This window comes from Moschus berezovskii, chromosome 4 (genome assembly GCF_049115385.1).
Source record: "Moschus berezovskii isolate FMDL1 chromosome 4, NW_MosBer_1.0, whole genome shotgun sequence".
In the NCBI taxonomy this organism is placed as follows: domain Eukaryota; kingdom Metazoa; phylum Chordata; class Mammalia; order Artiodactyla; family Moschidae; genus Moschus; species Moschus berezovskii.
In genome coordinates, this window is record NC_142463.1 from 21,520,486 (window position 1) to 21,536,030 (window position 15,545).

A 15,545-nucleotide genomic window follows, 5' to 3' on the forward strand; every position below is an offset into this window, starting at 1 on the left:
ACTCCAGACACTGCTTGCTGCTCCCTTTACCTGGAATGCCCTTCCCCATACTCTTCACAGGGTCAGCTCCATTATCATCCGTTGGTTTGACCTTGAATGTCCTCTCCAACAAGAGTCCATCCTGGGTCACTCTATATAAGCAGGGCCTCCCTGTCAGTCTCTCTCTCAGCACTGTGCTTGTTTTCTTCTTAGGACTTAGTACTGCTTGCAGTCATTTTACTTTACTGTTTACTTGCTTATTATGCAGGGAGGGGTGCTCCCTACATCTTCCTGGGCAGGCTTTTCTTTCCCTGCTGGCTTGGCTGGTGTCCCTGGGTTCATCAGGGGCAGGCCTTCTGTTGCTATTTCAGACCCAGTAGAGTGGGAGTCTGAACAAGATGGTGTCCTGGGCTCACCAGTTCCCTTAGGCCACACGCTCTGGCTTGGACAGTTCCTTGGCTTCCTAAACATCGATGATCCTGACTATGCCAAAGCTGTGTACACGCGAGGAGGTGAGGGCTCCTGAGACAAGTGGAAGCTTCCTGAGATCAAAAGGCTCAAGGTGTCATGTGGGGAGTGGTCCTGGGCCTGCACACAAATCTGGCCAGGTGGGGACCCACCCTATTTATCACCTGGCTTCCTCTGGGAATCCCTTGGTCCCTACCTGGCTCAGTCTTCTCTGCCTCCTGAAGATCCTAAGGCCCAGATATACATGACTTCTTCTTTCAGTGGATTGGTGAGTGAGCACCACACTTCCCTGCCCTTCCCACTCCCCTTTGGTGCTGTGTGAGAAGTATCTTTGCCTGGCCTGTCTCTCCCTGCCCTGCTCCCACTCAGTCAGTCATCTGATCCACTGGACTACCTGGTCCCCATGTTCCTTTCTGAAGCTCAGCTGCTCAGCTTCCTAGTGTGATGACAGAGAAGGAGGCAGGAGAACTCGTGGCTGGTTGGAGAAGCAGCATTCAGGCAGCTTCTCCTGCTGCATTTGTCTTTTGTCCTGTGTGGATGTCTATTCTGCTGGTTCTGTTTCTCTGTTAGAACTCAGACTATCTCAGAGTTTGCTACCCATAATGGTTGTAGAGGAGCAAAATCTTAAGGATGTGTTTCCTGAGTTGTCTTCTGGATGGAAATGGTTCTCTAATAGAAGCAGTTGGAAAGACACTAATGACTATGTGGTCAGTGGTAAAGAGGACACAGGGAGTTTAGGGCATGAGGTAGCAGTGTTGTTGTTGTTCCGTTGCTAAGTTGAGTTTGGCTCTTTGTGACCCATGGACTGCAGCATGCCAAGCTTCTCCATCCTTCAGTTTCTCCTGGAGTTTGTTCAAATTCATGTCCATTGAATTGGTGATGCTATCCAACCATTTCATTCTCTGCCATCCCCTTCTCCTCCTGTGCTCAATATTTCCCAGCATCAGGGTCTTTTCCAATGAGTCTGTATTTCATGTCAGATACTTGCCTGGAGAATCCCAGGGATGGGGAAGCCTGGTGGGCTTCCGTCTATGGGGTCATACAGAGTCAGACACGACTGAAGTGACTTAGCAGCAGCAGCCAAAGTACAGGAGCTTCAGTATCAGTCTTTCCAATGAATATCCAAGGTTGATTTCCTTTAGGAATGACTGGTTTGATCTCCTTGCAGTCCAAGGGACTCTCAGGAGTCTTCTCCAGCACCACAAATCAAAAGGAACAATTTGTCAGTGTTCAGCCTTGTTTATGGTCCAACTCTCACATCTGTACATGACCGCTGAAAAAACCTTAGCTTTGATTATATGAATCTTTTTTCAACAAAATAATGAAATGAATCGCCAGTCCAAGTTCGATGCATGATACAGGATGCTCGGGGCTGGTGTGCTGGGATGAACCAGAGGGATCGGATGGGGAGGGAGGTGGGAGGGGGATCAGGATGGGGGACACATGTACACTCGGGGCAGATTCATGTCAATGTATGGCAAAACCAATACAATAAGGTAATTAGCCTCCAATTAAAATAAATTTTAAAAAATGCTATATAGTTTTATCATCGTTTTCCATCGAAGGAGCAATTGTCTCAAATTTCATGGCTGCAGTCACCATCCACAGGGATTTTGTGGAAAATAAAATCTGTCACTGCTTCCACTTTTTCTGCTTCTGTTTGCCATGAAATGTTGCAATCAGATGCCATGATCTTAGTATTTTGAACCCTGAGTTTCAAGCCAGCTTTTTCACTCCCTTCTTTCAGTTTTATTAAGAGTTTTTTAAGTTCCTCTTCATTTTCTGCAGATGATTAGATACCATTAGAGTGGTATCATCTGCATATCTGAAGTTCTTGGTATTTCTCCCAGCAATACCAATTTCAGTTTGTGAGTCAATCACCCCAACATTTTGCATGATATATGCTGCATATAAACTCAATAAACAGGGTGACAATATACAGCCTTGACGTACTCCTTTCTCAATTTGGAACCAGTCTGTTGTTTCGTGTTCAATTCTAACTGTTGCTTCTTGACCTGCATCATTCAGGTTTCTCAGGAGGGAGGTAAGGTGGTCTGGTACTCCCATCTCTTGAAGAATTTTCCAAAGTTTGTTGTGATCCACATAGTCAAAGGCTTTAGCATAGTCAATGAAACAGAAGTAGGTGTTTTTATGGAATTCCCTTGCTTTCTCAATGATCAAGCAAATGTTGATAATTTGATCTCTGGTTCCTCTATGTTTTTTTTTTTAACTTTTTTTTAATTGGAGGCTAATTATTTTACAATATTATATTGGTTGGTTTTGCCATACATTGACATGAATCCGCCCCTGGTGTACACGAGTTCCCTCTCCTGAACCCCCCTCCCACCTCCCTCCTTCCTTTATCCTCCCTCTGGGTCATCCCTGCACACCAGTCCTGAGCATCCTGTAACATGCATCGACCCTGAACTGGCGATTCGTTTCACATATGACAACATACATGTTTCAATGCCATTCTCCCAAATCATCCCACCCTCACCCTCTCCCACAAAGTCCCAAAGACTGTTCTATACATCTGTGTCTCTTTTGCTGTCTTGTATATAGGGTTATCATTTGCATCTTCCTAAATTCCATATATATGTGTTAGTATACTGAATTGGTGTTTTTCTTTCTGGCTTACTTCACTCTGTATAATAGGCTCCAGTTTCATCCATCTCATTAGAACTGATTCAAATTCATTCTTTTTAATGGCTGAGTAATACTCCATTTTGTATATGTACCACTGCTTTCTTATCCATTCGTCTGCAGATGGACATCTAGGTTGCTTCCATGTCCTGGCTATTATAAACAGTGCTGCAATGAACATTGGAATACATGTGTCTCTTTCAATTCTGGTTTCCTTGGTGTGTATGCCCAAGAGTGCGATTGCTGGATCATATGGCAGTTCTATTTCCAGTTTTTTGAAAAATCTCCACACTGTTCTCCATAGTGACTGTACTAGTTTGCATTCCCACCAACAGTGTAAGAGGGTTCCCTTTTCTCCACACCCTCTCCAGCATTTATTGCATGTAGACTTTTGGATAGCAGCCATTCTGACTGGTGTGAAATGGTATCTCATTGTGGTTTTGATTTGCATTTCTCTGATTATGAGGGATGTTGAGCATTTTTTCATGTGTTTGTTAGCCATCTTTATGTCTACTTTGGAGAAATGTCTGTTTAGTTCATTGGCCCATTTTTTGATTGGGTCATTTTTTTTTTTTTTCTGGAATTGAGCTGCAGGGGCTGCTTGTATATTTTGGAGATTAATCCTTTATCAGTTGCTTCATTTGCTATTATTTTCTCCCATTCTGAAGGCTGTCTCTTCACCTTGCTTATAGTTTCCTTTGCTGTGCAGAAGCTTTTGATTTTAATTAGGTCCCATTCATTTATTTTTGCTTTTATTTCCAATATTCTGGGAGGTGGGTCTTGGAGGATCCTGCTGTAATTTATGTCGGAGAGTGTTTTGCCTACGTTCTCCTCTAGGAGTTTTATAGAATCTGGTCTTGCATTTAGCTCTCTAATCCATTTTGAGTTTATTTTGGTGTATGGTGTTAGGAAGTGTTCTAGTCTCATTCTTTTACAAGTGGCTGACCAGTTTTCCCAGCACCACTTGTTAAAGAGACTGTCTTTTCTCCATTGTATATTCTTGCCTCCTTTGTCAAAGATAAGGTGTCCATAGGTGCGTGGATTTATCTCTGGGCTTTCTATTTTGTTCCATTGATCTGTATTTCTGTCTTTATGCCAGTACCATACTGTCTTGATGACTGTGGCTTTGTAGTTGAGCCTGAAGTCCGGCAGGTTGATTCCCCCACTTCCATTTTTCTTCTTCAAGATTGCTTTGGCTATTCGAGGTTTTTTGTATTTCCATACAAATTGTGAGATTATTTGTTCTAGTTCTGTGAAAAATATCGTTGGTAGCTTGATAGGGATTGCATTGAATGTATAAATTACTTTGGGTAGTATACTCATTTTGACAAATTTTTTCTTCCGATCCATGAACACAGTATACTTCTCCATCTATTAGTGTCCTCTTTGATTACTTTCACTAGTGTTTTGTAGTTTTCTATGTACAAGTCTTTTGTTTCCTTAGGTAGATATATTCCTAAGTATTTAATTCTTTTCGTTGCAACAGTGAATGGAACAGTTTCCTTAATTTCTCTTTCTATTTTCTCATTATTAGTGTATAGGAATGCAAGGGATTTCTGTGTGTTGATTTTATATCCTGCAACTTTACTGTATTCATTGATTAGCTCTAGTAGTTTTCTGGTAGAGTCTTTAGGGATTTCTGTGTAGAGGATCATGTCATCAGCGAACAGTGAAAGTTTTACTTCTTTTCCAATTTGTATTCCTTTTATGTCTTTTTTTGCTCTGATTGCTGTGGCCAAAACTTCCAGAACTATGTTGAATAGTAGTGGTGAGAGTGGGCACCCTTGACTTGTTCCTGACATTAGGGGAAATGCTTTCAGTTTTTCACCATTGAGGATAATGTTTGCTGTGGGTTTGTCATATATAGCTTTTATTATGTTGAGATATGTCCCTTCTATTCCCACTTTCTGGAGGGTTTTTATCATAAATGGATGTTGAGTCCTTGTTGAAACCCGCTGCGTCAGGCGGGCACTTGGACCCCAGCTAGCTGGAAATAAACCTCTCTGTGTGTCTTGCATTATCGTGAGTGTCCTCTGTTCCTTTGAGGGAAGGGCGACTCCGGACTCTAACATTTGGGGGCTCGTCCGGGATCCCAAGACCCCTCCTCAAAGAGACAGACAACCTCCGATACCGAGGTTTGCACAAAAGCCACGGCAGGAGGTTTGGCCACCTCCTAGAGGGGAGGACTGAAACAGGTCCTCGACCGGAGGGACTGAAACAGGTCTCTGCCTGGCCCTAGAGGGGAAGACTGAAACAGGTCTTCGACCGGAGGGACTGAAACAGGTCTGCCCGGTCCTAGAGGGGAAGACTGAAACAGGTCCCTAGAGGGGAGGACTGAAAGAGGTCTCTGCCTGGCCCTAGAGGGGAGGACTGAAAGAGGTCTCTGCCTGGCCCTAGAGGGGAGGACTGAAACAGGTCTCTGCCTGGCCCTAGAGTGGAGGACTGAAACAGGTCTCTGCCTGGCCCTAGAGGGGAGGACTGAAACAGGTCCTCGACCGGAGAGACTGAAACAGGTCTCTGCCCGGTCCCAATTGAGAATTCTCGTGGAAGGGAAGAAGCCGGTTACGACCCTGGAGGCTCCATTACTGGAAGTCGTGGGAGACGTCCCCAACGAAGGGGTGCCTGAACGACGTCCACAGTGGAAGCCGTTTGGACCCCTAGGTAAGGGTCCTGAGTATTGTGTGAATGAGACGGCGCCTGTGAATGTGCTGTGGTGGACTGGCCAGTGGGTGTTGAAAAGCTCGGTTCGAATTTGTGTGTCCGCTAGAACTGTATCCCTTGTCTTTTTCTGGCTCTGCAAGGTCTGTTCAGGGGCAAATTGATCGCCGTAGCCGGCATAAGGCCAAGGCCCAGCATTCGCGCTGGAAGGCAGCTGGCTCTGCAAGGTCTGTTCAGGGGCGAATTGATCGCCATAGCCGGCATAAGGCCGAGGCCCAGCATTTGCACTGGAAGGCAGCTGGCTCTGCGGGAGAGAGGAGGTCTCTCCTGATCCGGAATCTGGTGGGCAGTGGACGCCCTTCGGTAAGGTTACTTTAAACTGCAGGAAGCCTCAGAGGTCTCAGAGACCTAGTAGTGTGTTTTCGGCCGACGTTTGTCCTCCGTTTGTCATGTTATCGTGTGTGCCGGCATTGTCTCTGTCTCTCTCCTGTGTCTGTTCTCTGCCGTAATCTATTCTGTGGTCATGGGTCAAGGAAGCTCTACCCCGCTCTCCCTTATGATGGATCATTTGTCTGACTTTAAATCTAGGGTGGGAGACTTGTCTCTGCTAGTGAAGAGGAATAAGCTGGTGACGCTCTGCTCCTCGGAGTGGCCCACTTTTAATGTCAGGTGGCCGAAGGAGGGAACCTTCAGCCTGCCCACCATCCAGCTGTTGGGGGAAGGTTCTCACTCCCGGCCCTTCTGGCCACCCGGACCAGATGCCCTATATCCTGGTCTGGCAATATCTGGCGGAAAACCCACCAGCATGGATAAAGCCTTTTGTTTCTATCCTTTTCACCTATAATCCCACCTGGGATAACTGTCAGTAGCTGTTACAGGTGCTCTTCACCACAGAAGAATGGGAGCGGATTCTATCGGAAGCTCGGAAACATGTCCCTGGTCTGGACGGGAGGCCCACCATGCAGCCAAACCTAATTGATGAGGGACTTCCATTGACCCGGCCCCAGCAGGACTTTGAGCGCGCAGAAGGTAGGGAGCATCTCTGAGTGTACTGCCAGATTCTTATGGCAGGCCTCCAAGCAGCTGCCCGGAGACCAAATCAAATAATTCTAAATTAATAAATCAAGAGGCTTTTGAGTTCCTCTTCACTTTCTGCCATAAGGGTAGTGTCATCTGCATATCTGAGGTTATTGATATTTCTCCCAGCAATCTTGATTCCAGCTTGTGCTTCTTCCAGCCCAGCGTTCCTCATGATGTACTCTGCATATAAGTTAAATAAGCAAGGTGACAATATACAACCTTGACGTACACATTTTCCTATTTGGAACCAGTCTGTTGTTCCATGTCCAGTGCTAACTGTTGCTTCCTGACCTGCATACAGGTTTCTCAAGAGGCAGGTCAGGTGGTCTGGTATGCCCATCTCTTCCAGAATTTTCCACAGTTTGTTGTGATCCACACAGTCAAAGGCTTTGGCATAGTCAATGAAGCAGAAATAGATGCTCTTCTGGAACTCTCTTGCTTTCTCCATGATCCAGCGGATGTTGGCAATTTGATCTCTGGTGCCTCTGCCTTTTCTAAAACCTGCTTGAACATCTGGAAGTTCACGGTTTACACATTGCTAAAGCCTGGTTGGAGAATTTTGAGCATGACTTTGCTAGCGTGTGAGATGAGGGCAATTGTCCGGTAGTTTGAGCATTCTTTGGCATTGCCTGTCTTTGGGATTGGAATGAAGACTGACCTCTTCCAGTCCTGTGGCCACTGCTGAGTTTTCCAAATCTGCTGGCATGTTGAGTGCAGCACTTTCACAGCATCATATTTCAAGACTTGAAATAGCTCAACTGGAATTCCATCACCTCCACTAGCTTTGTTTGTAGTGATGCTTTCTAAGGCCCACTTGACTTCCCATTCCAAGATGTCTGGCTCTAGGTCAGTGGTCACGTTATCGTGACTATCTTGGTCATGAAGATCTTTTTTGTACAGTTCTTCTGTGTATTCCTGCCACCTCTTCTTAATATCTTCTGCTTCTGTTAGGTCCATACCATTTCTGTCCTTTATCGAGCCCATCTTTGCATGAAATGTCCCCTTGGAATCTCTAAGTTTCTTGAAGAGGTCTCTTGTTTTTCCTATTCTGTTGTTTTCCTCTATTTCTTTGCATTGATCACTGAGGAAGTCTTTCTTATCTCTCCTTGCTATTCTTTGGAACTCTGCACTCAGGTGCTTATATCGTTCCTTTTCTCCTTTGCTTTTCGCCTCTCTTCTTTTCACAGCTATTTGTAAGGCCTCCTCAGACAGCCATTTCGCTCTTTTGCATTTCTTTTCCATGGGGATGGTCTTGGTCCCTGTCTCCTGTACAATGTCACGAACCTCCGCCCAGAGTTCATCAGGCACTCTATCAATCAGATCTAGTCCCTTAAATCTATTTCTCACTTCCACTGTATAATCATAAGGGATTTGATTGAGGTCATATCTGAAAGGTCTAGTGGTTTTCCCTACTTTCTTCAATTTAAGTCTGAACTTCGCAATAAGGAGTTCATGATCTGAGCCACAGTCAGCTCCTGGTCTTGTTTTCGCTAACTGTATACAGCTTCTCCATCTTTGGTTACAAAGAATATAATCAATCTGATTTCGGTGTTGACCATCTGGTGATGTCCATGTGTAGAGTCTTCTCTTGTGTTGTTGGAAGAGGGTGTTTGCTATGACCAGTGCATTCTCTTGGCAAAACTCTATTAGCCTTTGCCCTGCTTCATTCCGTGCTCCAAGGCCAAATTTGCCAGTTACTCCAGGTGTTTCTTGAATTCCTACTTTTGCATTCCAGTCCCCTATAATGAAAAGGACATCTTTTTTGGGTGTTCGTTCTAAAAGGTCTTGTAGGTCTTCATAGAACCGTTCAACTTCGGCTTCTTCAGCATTACTGGTTTGGGCATAGGCCTGGATTACTGTAATATTGAATGGTTTGCCTTGGAAACGAACAGAAATCATCCTGTCATTTTTAAGATTGCATGCAAGTACTGCATTTCGGACTCTTTTGTTGACCATGATGGCTACTCCATTTCTTCTAAGGGATTCCTGTCCACAGTAGTAGATATAATGGTCATCCGAGTTAAATTCACCCATTCCAGTCCATTTTAATTCACTGATTCCTAGAATGTCGACGTTCACTCTTGCCATCTCCTGTTTGACCACTTCCAATTTGCCTTGATTCATGGACCTAACATTCCAGGTTCCTATGCAATATTGCTCTTTATAGCACCGGACCTTGCTTCTATCACTGGTCACATCCACAATTGGGTATGGGTTTTGCTTTTGCTCCATCCCTTTATTCCTTCTATAGTTATTTCTCCACTGAGCTCTAGTAGCATACTGGGCACCTACTGACCTGGGGAATTCCTCATTCAGTATCCTATCATTTTGCCCTTTGTTACTGTTCATGGGGTTCTCAAGGCAAGTATACTGAAGTGGTTTGCCTTGATAATATATTAAAAAGCAGAGACATTACTTTGCCAACCAAGGTCCGTCTAGTCAAGGCTATGGTTTTTTCTGTGGTCATGTATGGATGTGAGAGTTGGACTGTGAAGAAAATGATCACCGAAGAATTGATGCTTTTGAACTGTGGTGTTGGAGAAGACTCTTGAGAGTCCCTTGTACTGCAAGGAGATCCAACCAGTCCATTCTAAGGGAGATCGATCCTGGGTGTTCATTGGAAGGACTGATGCTGAAGCTGAAACTGCAATACTTTGGCCACCTCATGCGACGAGTTGACTCACTGGAAAAGACTCTGATGCTGGGAAAGTTTGGGGGCGGGAGGAGAAGGGGATTACCGAGAATGAGATGGCTGGATGGCATCACTGACTCTGTGGACATAAGTTTGAGTGAACTCCTGGAGTTGGTGATGGACAGGGAGGCCTGGCGTGCTGTTATTCATGGGGTCACGGAGAGTTGGACACGACTGAGCGACTGAACTGAACTGAACTGAACTGAACTGAATGTGGTGTATTACGTCGATTGATTTGCGGATATTGAAGAATCCTTGCATTCCTGGGATAAAGTCCACTTGGTCATGATGTATGATCTTCTTAATGTGTTGCTGGATTCTGATTGCTAGAATCTTGTTAAGGATTTTTGCATCTATGTTCATCAGTGATATTGGCCTGTAGTTTTCTTTTTTTGTGGGGTCTTTACCAGGTTTGGGGATTAGGGTGATGGTGGCCTCACAGAATGAGTTTGGAAGTTTCCCTTCCTCAGCAATTTTCTGGAAGAGTTTGAGTAGAATAGATGTTAGCTCTTCTCTAAATTTTTGGTAGAATTCAGCTGTGAAGCCGTCTGGACCTGGGCTTTTGTTTGCTGGAAGATTTCTGATTACAGACTCTAGTTCCGTGCTTGTGATGGGTCTGTTCAGATTTTCGATTTCTTCCTGGTAAAGTTTTGGAAAGGTGTACTTTTCTAGGAATTTGTCCATTTCTTCCAGATTATTCATTTTATTGCCATATAATTGCTGATAGTATTCTCTAATAATCCTTTGTATTTCTGTGTTGTTGGTTGTGATCTCTCCATTTTCATTTCTAATTTATTGATTTGCTTCTTCTCCCTTTGTTTCTTGATGAGTCTGGCTAGTGGTTTGTCAATTTTATTTACCTTCTCAAAGAACCAGCTTTTGGCTTTGTTGATTTTTGCTATGGTCTCCTTTGTTTCTTTTGCATTTATCTCTGCCCTAATTTTTATGATTTCTTTCCTTCTACTGACCCTGGGGGTCTTCATTTCTTCCTTTTCTAGTTGCTTTAGATGTAGAGTTAGGTTATTTAGTTTACTTTTTTCTTGTTTCTTGAGGTGTGCCTGTATTGCTATGAACTTCCCCCTTAGCACTGCTTTTACAGTGTCCCAGAGGTTTTGGGTTGTCGTGTTTTCATTTTCATTCATTTCTATGCATATTTTGATTTCTCTTTTGATTTCTCCTATGATTTGTTCATTGTTCAGCAGCGTGTTGTTCAGCCTCCATATGTTGGCATTTTTAATAGTTTTTCTCCTATAATTGAGATCTAATCTTACTGCGTTGTGGTCAGAAAAGATGCTTGAAATAATTTCAATTTTTTTGAATTTACCAAGGGTAGATTTATGGCCCAGGATGTGCTCTATCTTGGAAAATGTTCCGTGTGCACTTGATAAAAAGGTGAAATTCACTGTTTTGGGGTGGAATGTCCTATAGAGATCTATTAGGTCTAACTGGTCTATTGTATCATTTAAAGTTTGTGTTTCCTTGTTAATTTTCTGTTTAGTTGATCTATCCATATATGTAAGTGGTGTATTAAAATCTCCTACTCTTATTGCGAAATTCTAGGAATCAGTGAATTAAAATGGACTGGAATGGGTGGATTTAACTCAGATGACCATTATATCTACTACTGTGGACAGGAATCCCTTAGAAGAAATGGAGTAGCCATCATGGTCAACAAAAGAGTCCGAAATGCAGTACTTCGATGCAATCTTAAAAATGACAGAATGATTTCTGTTTGTTTCCAAGGCAAACCATTCAATATTACAGTAATCCAGGCCTATGCCCCAACCAGTAACGCTGAAGAAGCCGAAGTTGAACGGTTCTATGAAGACCTACAAGACCTTTTAGAACGAACACCCAAAAAAGATGTCCTTTTCATTATAGGGGACTGGAATGCAAAGGTAGGAAGTCAAGAAACACCTGGAGTAACTGGCAAATTTGGCCTTGGAGCACGGAATGAAGCAGGGCAAAGGCTAATAGAGTTTTGCCAAGAGAATGCACTGGTCATAGCAAACACCCTCTTCCAACAACACAAGAGAAGACTCTACACATAGACATCACCAGAGGGTCAACACCAAAATCAGATTGATTATATTCTTTGCAACCAAAGATGGAGAAGCTGTATACAGTTAGCGAAAACAAGACCAGGAGCTGACTGTGGCTCAGATCATGAACTCCTTATTGCGAAGTTCAGACTTAAATTGAAGAAAGTAGGGAAAACCACTAGACCATTCAGATATGACCTCAATCAAATCCCTTATGATTATACAGTGGAAGTGAGAAATAGATTTAAGGGACTAGATCTGATTGATAGAGTGCCTGATGAACTCTGGGCGGAGGTTCGTGACATTGTACAGGAGACAGGGACCAAGACCATCCCCATGGAAAAGAAATGCAAAAGAGCGAAATGGCTGTCTGAGGAGTCCTTACAAATAGCTCTGAAAAGAAGAGAAGCAAAAAGCAAAGGAGAAAAGGAAAGATATAAGCATCTGAATGCAGAGTTCCAAAGAATAGCAAGGAGAGATAAGAAAGCCTTCCTCAGTGATCAATGCAAAAAAATAGAGGAAAACAACAGAATAGGAAAAACAAGAGACCTCTTCAAGAAACTTAGAGATTCCAAGGGGACATTTCATGCAAAGATGGGCTCGATAAAGGACAGAAATGGTATGGACCTAACAGAAGCAGAAGATATTAAGAAGAGGTGGCAAGAATACACAGAAGAACTGTACAAAAAAGATCTTCATGACCAAGATAGTCACGATAACGTGATCACTGACCTAGAGCCAGACATCTTGGAATGTGAAGTCAAGTGGGCCTTAGAAAGCATCACTACAAACAAAGCTAGTGGAGGTGATGGAATTCCAGTTGAGCTATTTCAAGTCCTGAAAGATGATGCTGTGAAAGTGCTGCACTCAACATGCCAGCAGATTTGGAAAACTCAGCAGTGGCCACAGGACTGGAAGAGGTCAGTCTTCATTCCAATCCCAAAGACAGGCAATGCCAAAGAATGCTCAAACTACCGCACAATTGCACTCATCTCACACGCTAGTAAAGTCATGCTCAAAATTCTCCAAGCCAGGCTTCAGCAGTATGTAAACCATGAACTCCCAGATGTTCAAGCAGGTTTTAGAAAAGGCAGAGGCACCAGAGATCAAATTGCCAACATCCGCTGGATCATGGAGAAAGCAAGAGAGTTTCAGAAAAACATCTATTTCTGCTTCATTGACTATGCCAAAGCCTTTGACTGTGTGGATCACAATCAACTGTGGAACATTCTGAAAGAGATGGGAATCCCAGACCACCTGACCTGCCTCTTGAGAAACCTGTATGCAGGTCAGGAAGCAACAGTCAGAACTGGACATGGAACAACAGACTGGTTCCAAATAGGAAAAGGTGTACGTCAAGGTTGTATATTGTCACCATGCTTATTTAACTTATATGCAGAGTACATCATGAGGAACGCTGGGCTGGAAGAAGCACTAGCCGGAATCTAGATTTCTGGGAGAAATATCAATAACCTCAGATATGCAGATGACACTACCCTTATGGCAGAAAGTGAAAAGGAAAAGCCTACTTTCTTCATCAAAAGCCTCTTGATGAAAGTGAAAGAGGAGAATGAAAAGGTTGGCTTGAAGCTCAACATTCAGAAAACAAAGATCATGGCATCTGGTCCCATCACTTCATGGGAAATAGATGGAAAAACAGTGGAAACAGTGTCAGACTTTATTTTTTTGGGCTCCAAAATCACTGCAGATGCTGATTGCAGCCATGAAATTAAAAGACGCTTGCTCTTTGGAAGGAAAGTTATGACCAACCTTGATAGTATATTAAAAAGCAGAGACATTACTTTGCCAACCAAGGTCTGTCTAGTCAAGGCAATGGTTTTTCCCATGGTCATGTATGGATGTGAGAGTTGGACTGTGAAGAAAGCTGATAGCCGAAGAATCGATGCTTTTGAACTGTGGTGTTGGAGAAGATTCTTGAGAGTCCCTTATACTGCAAGGAGATCCAACCAGTCCATTCTAAAGGAGATCAATCCTGGATGTTCATTGGAGGGACTGATGCTAAAGCTGAAACTGCAATACTTTGGCCACCTCATGCGACGAGTTGACTCACTGGAAAATACTCTGATGCTGGGAAAGGTTGGGGCGGGAGGAGAAGGGGACGACGGAGAATGAGATGGCTGGATGGCATCACCGACTCTGTGGACATGAGTTTGAGTGAACTCCGGGAGTTGGTGATGGACAGGGAGGCCTGGCGTGCTATGATTCATGGGGTCGCGGAGAGTCAGACACGACTGAGCGACTGAACTGAACTTAACTGAACTATTATTGCTTTGTTGTTAATTTCCCCTTTCATACTTGTTAGTAATTGTCTTACATATTGCGGTGCTCCTATGTTGGGTGCATAGATATTTATAATTGTTATATTTTCTTCTTGGATTGATTCTTTGATCATTATGTAGTTTCCTTCTTTGTCTCTTTTCACAGCCTTTGTTTTAAAGTCTATTTCATCTGATATGAGTATTGCTACCCCTGCTTTCTTTTGGTCTCTATTTGCATGGAATATCTTTTTCCAGCCTTTCACTTTTAGCCTGTATGTTTCCCTCATTTTGAGGTGTGTCTCTTGTAGACAACATATATGGGGGTCTTGTTTTTGTATCTATTCAGCCAGCCTTTGTCTTTTGGTTGGGGCATTCAACCCATTTATGTTTAAGGTAATTATTGATAAGTATGATCCCGTTGCCATTTTCTTTATTGCTTTGGGTTTGAGTTTATACACCCTTTCTGTGTTTCCTGTCTAGCGAAGATCCTTTAGCATTTGTTGGAGAGCTGGTTTGGTGATGCTGAATTCTCTCAGCTTTTGCTTGTCTGTAAAGTTTTTGATTTCTCCTTCATATTTGAATGAGATACTTTCTGGGTACAGTAATCTGGGCTGTAGGTTATTTTCTTTCATCACTTTAAGTATGTCTTGCCATTCCCTCCTGGCCTGAAGAGTTTCTGTTGAAAGATCAGCTGTTATCCTTATGGGAATCCCCTTGTGTGTTATTTGCTGCTTTTCCCTTGTTGTTTTTAATATTTGTTCTTTGTGTTTGATCTTTGTTAATTTGATTAATATGTATCTTGGAGTATTTCGTCTTGGGTTTATCCTGTTGGGGACTCTCTGGGTTTCTTGGACCTGGGTGATTATTTCTTTCCCCATTTGAGGGAAATTTTCAACTATTTTCTCCTCAAGTATTCTCTCATGGGCTTTCTTTTTGTCTTCTTCTTCTGGGACTCCTATGATTCGAATGTTGGAGCGTTTAACATTGTCCCAGAGGTCTCTAATATTGTCCTCATTTCTTTTAATTCGTTTTTCTTTTTTCCTCTCTGTTTCATTTATTTCTACAATTCTTCTTCCAGCTAGCTTATCCTGTCTTCTGCCTCTGTTATTCTACTGTTTGTTCCCTCCAGAGTGTTTCTGATCTCATCTATTGCATTATTCATTTTATATTGACTCTTTTTTATTTCCTGAAAAAAGTGAAATAGCTGTCTGAGGCCTTACAAATACCTGTGAAAAGAAAAGAAGCAAAAAGCAAAGGAGAAAAGGAAAGATATAAGCATCTGAATGCAGAGTTCCAAAGAATAGCAAGGAGAGATAAGAATGCCTTCCTCAGTGATCAATGCAAAACAATAGAGGAAAAAAACTGAATAGGAAAAACAAGAGACCTCTTGAAGAAAATTAGAGATTCCAAGGGGACATTTCATGCAAAGATGGGCTCGATAAAGGACAGAAATGGTATGGACCTAACAGAAGCAGAAGATATTAAGAAGAGGTGGCAGGAATACACAGAAGAACTGTACAAAAAAGATCTTCACGACCAAGATAGTCACAATAACGTGATCACTGACCTAGAGCCAGATATCTCGCAATGTGAAGTCAAGTGGGCCTTAGAAAGCGTCACTACAAACAAAGTTAGTGGAGGTGATGGAATTCCAGTTGAGCTATTTCAAATCTTGAAAGATGATGCTGTGAAAGTGCTGCACTC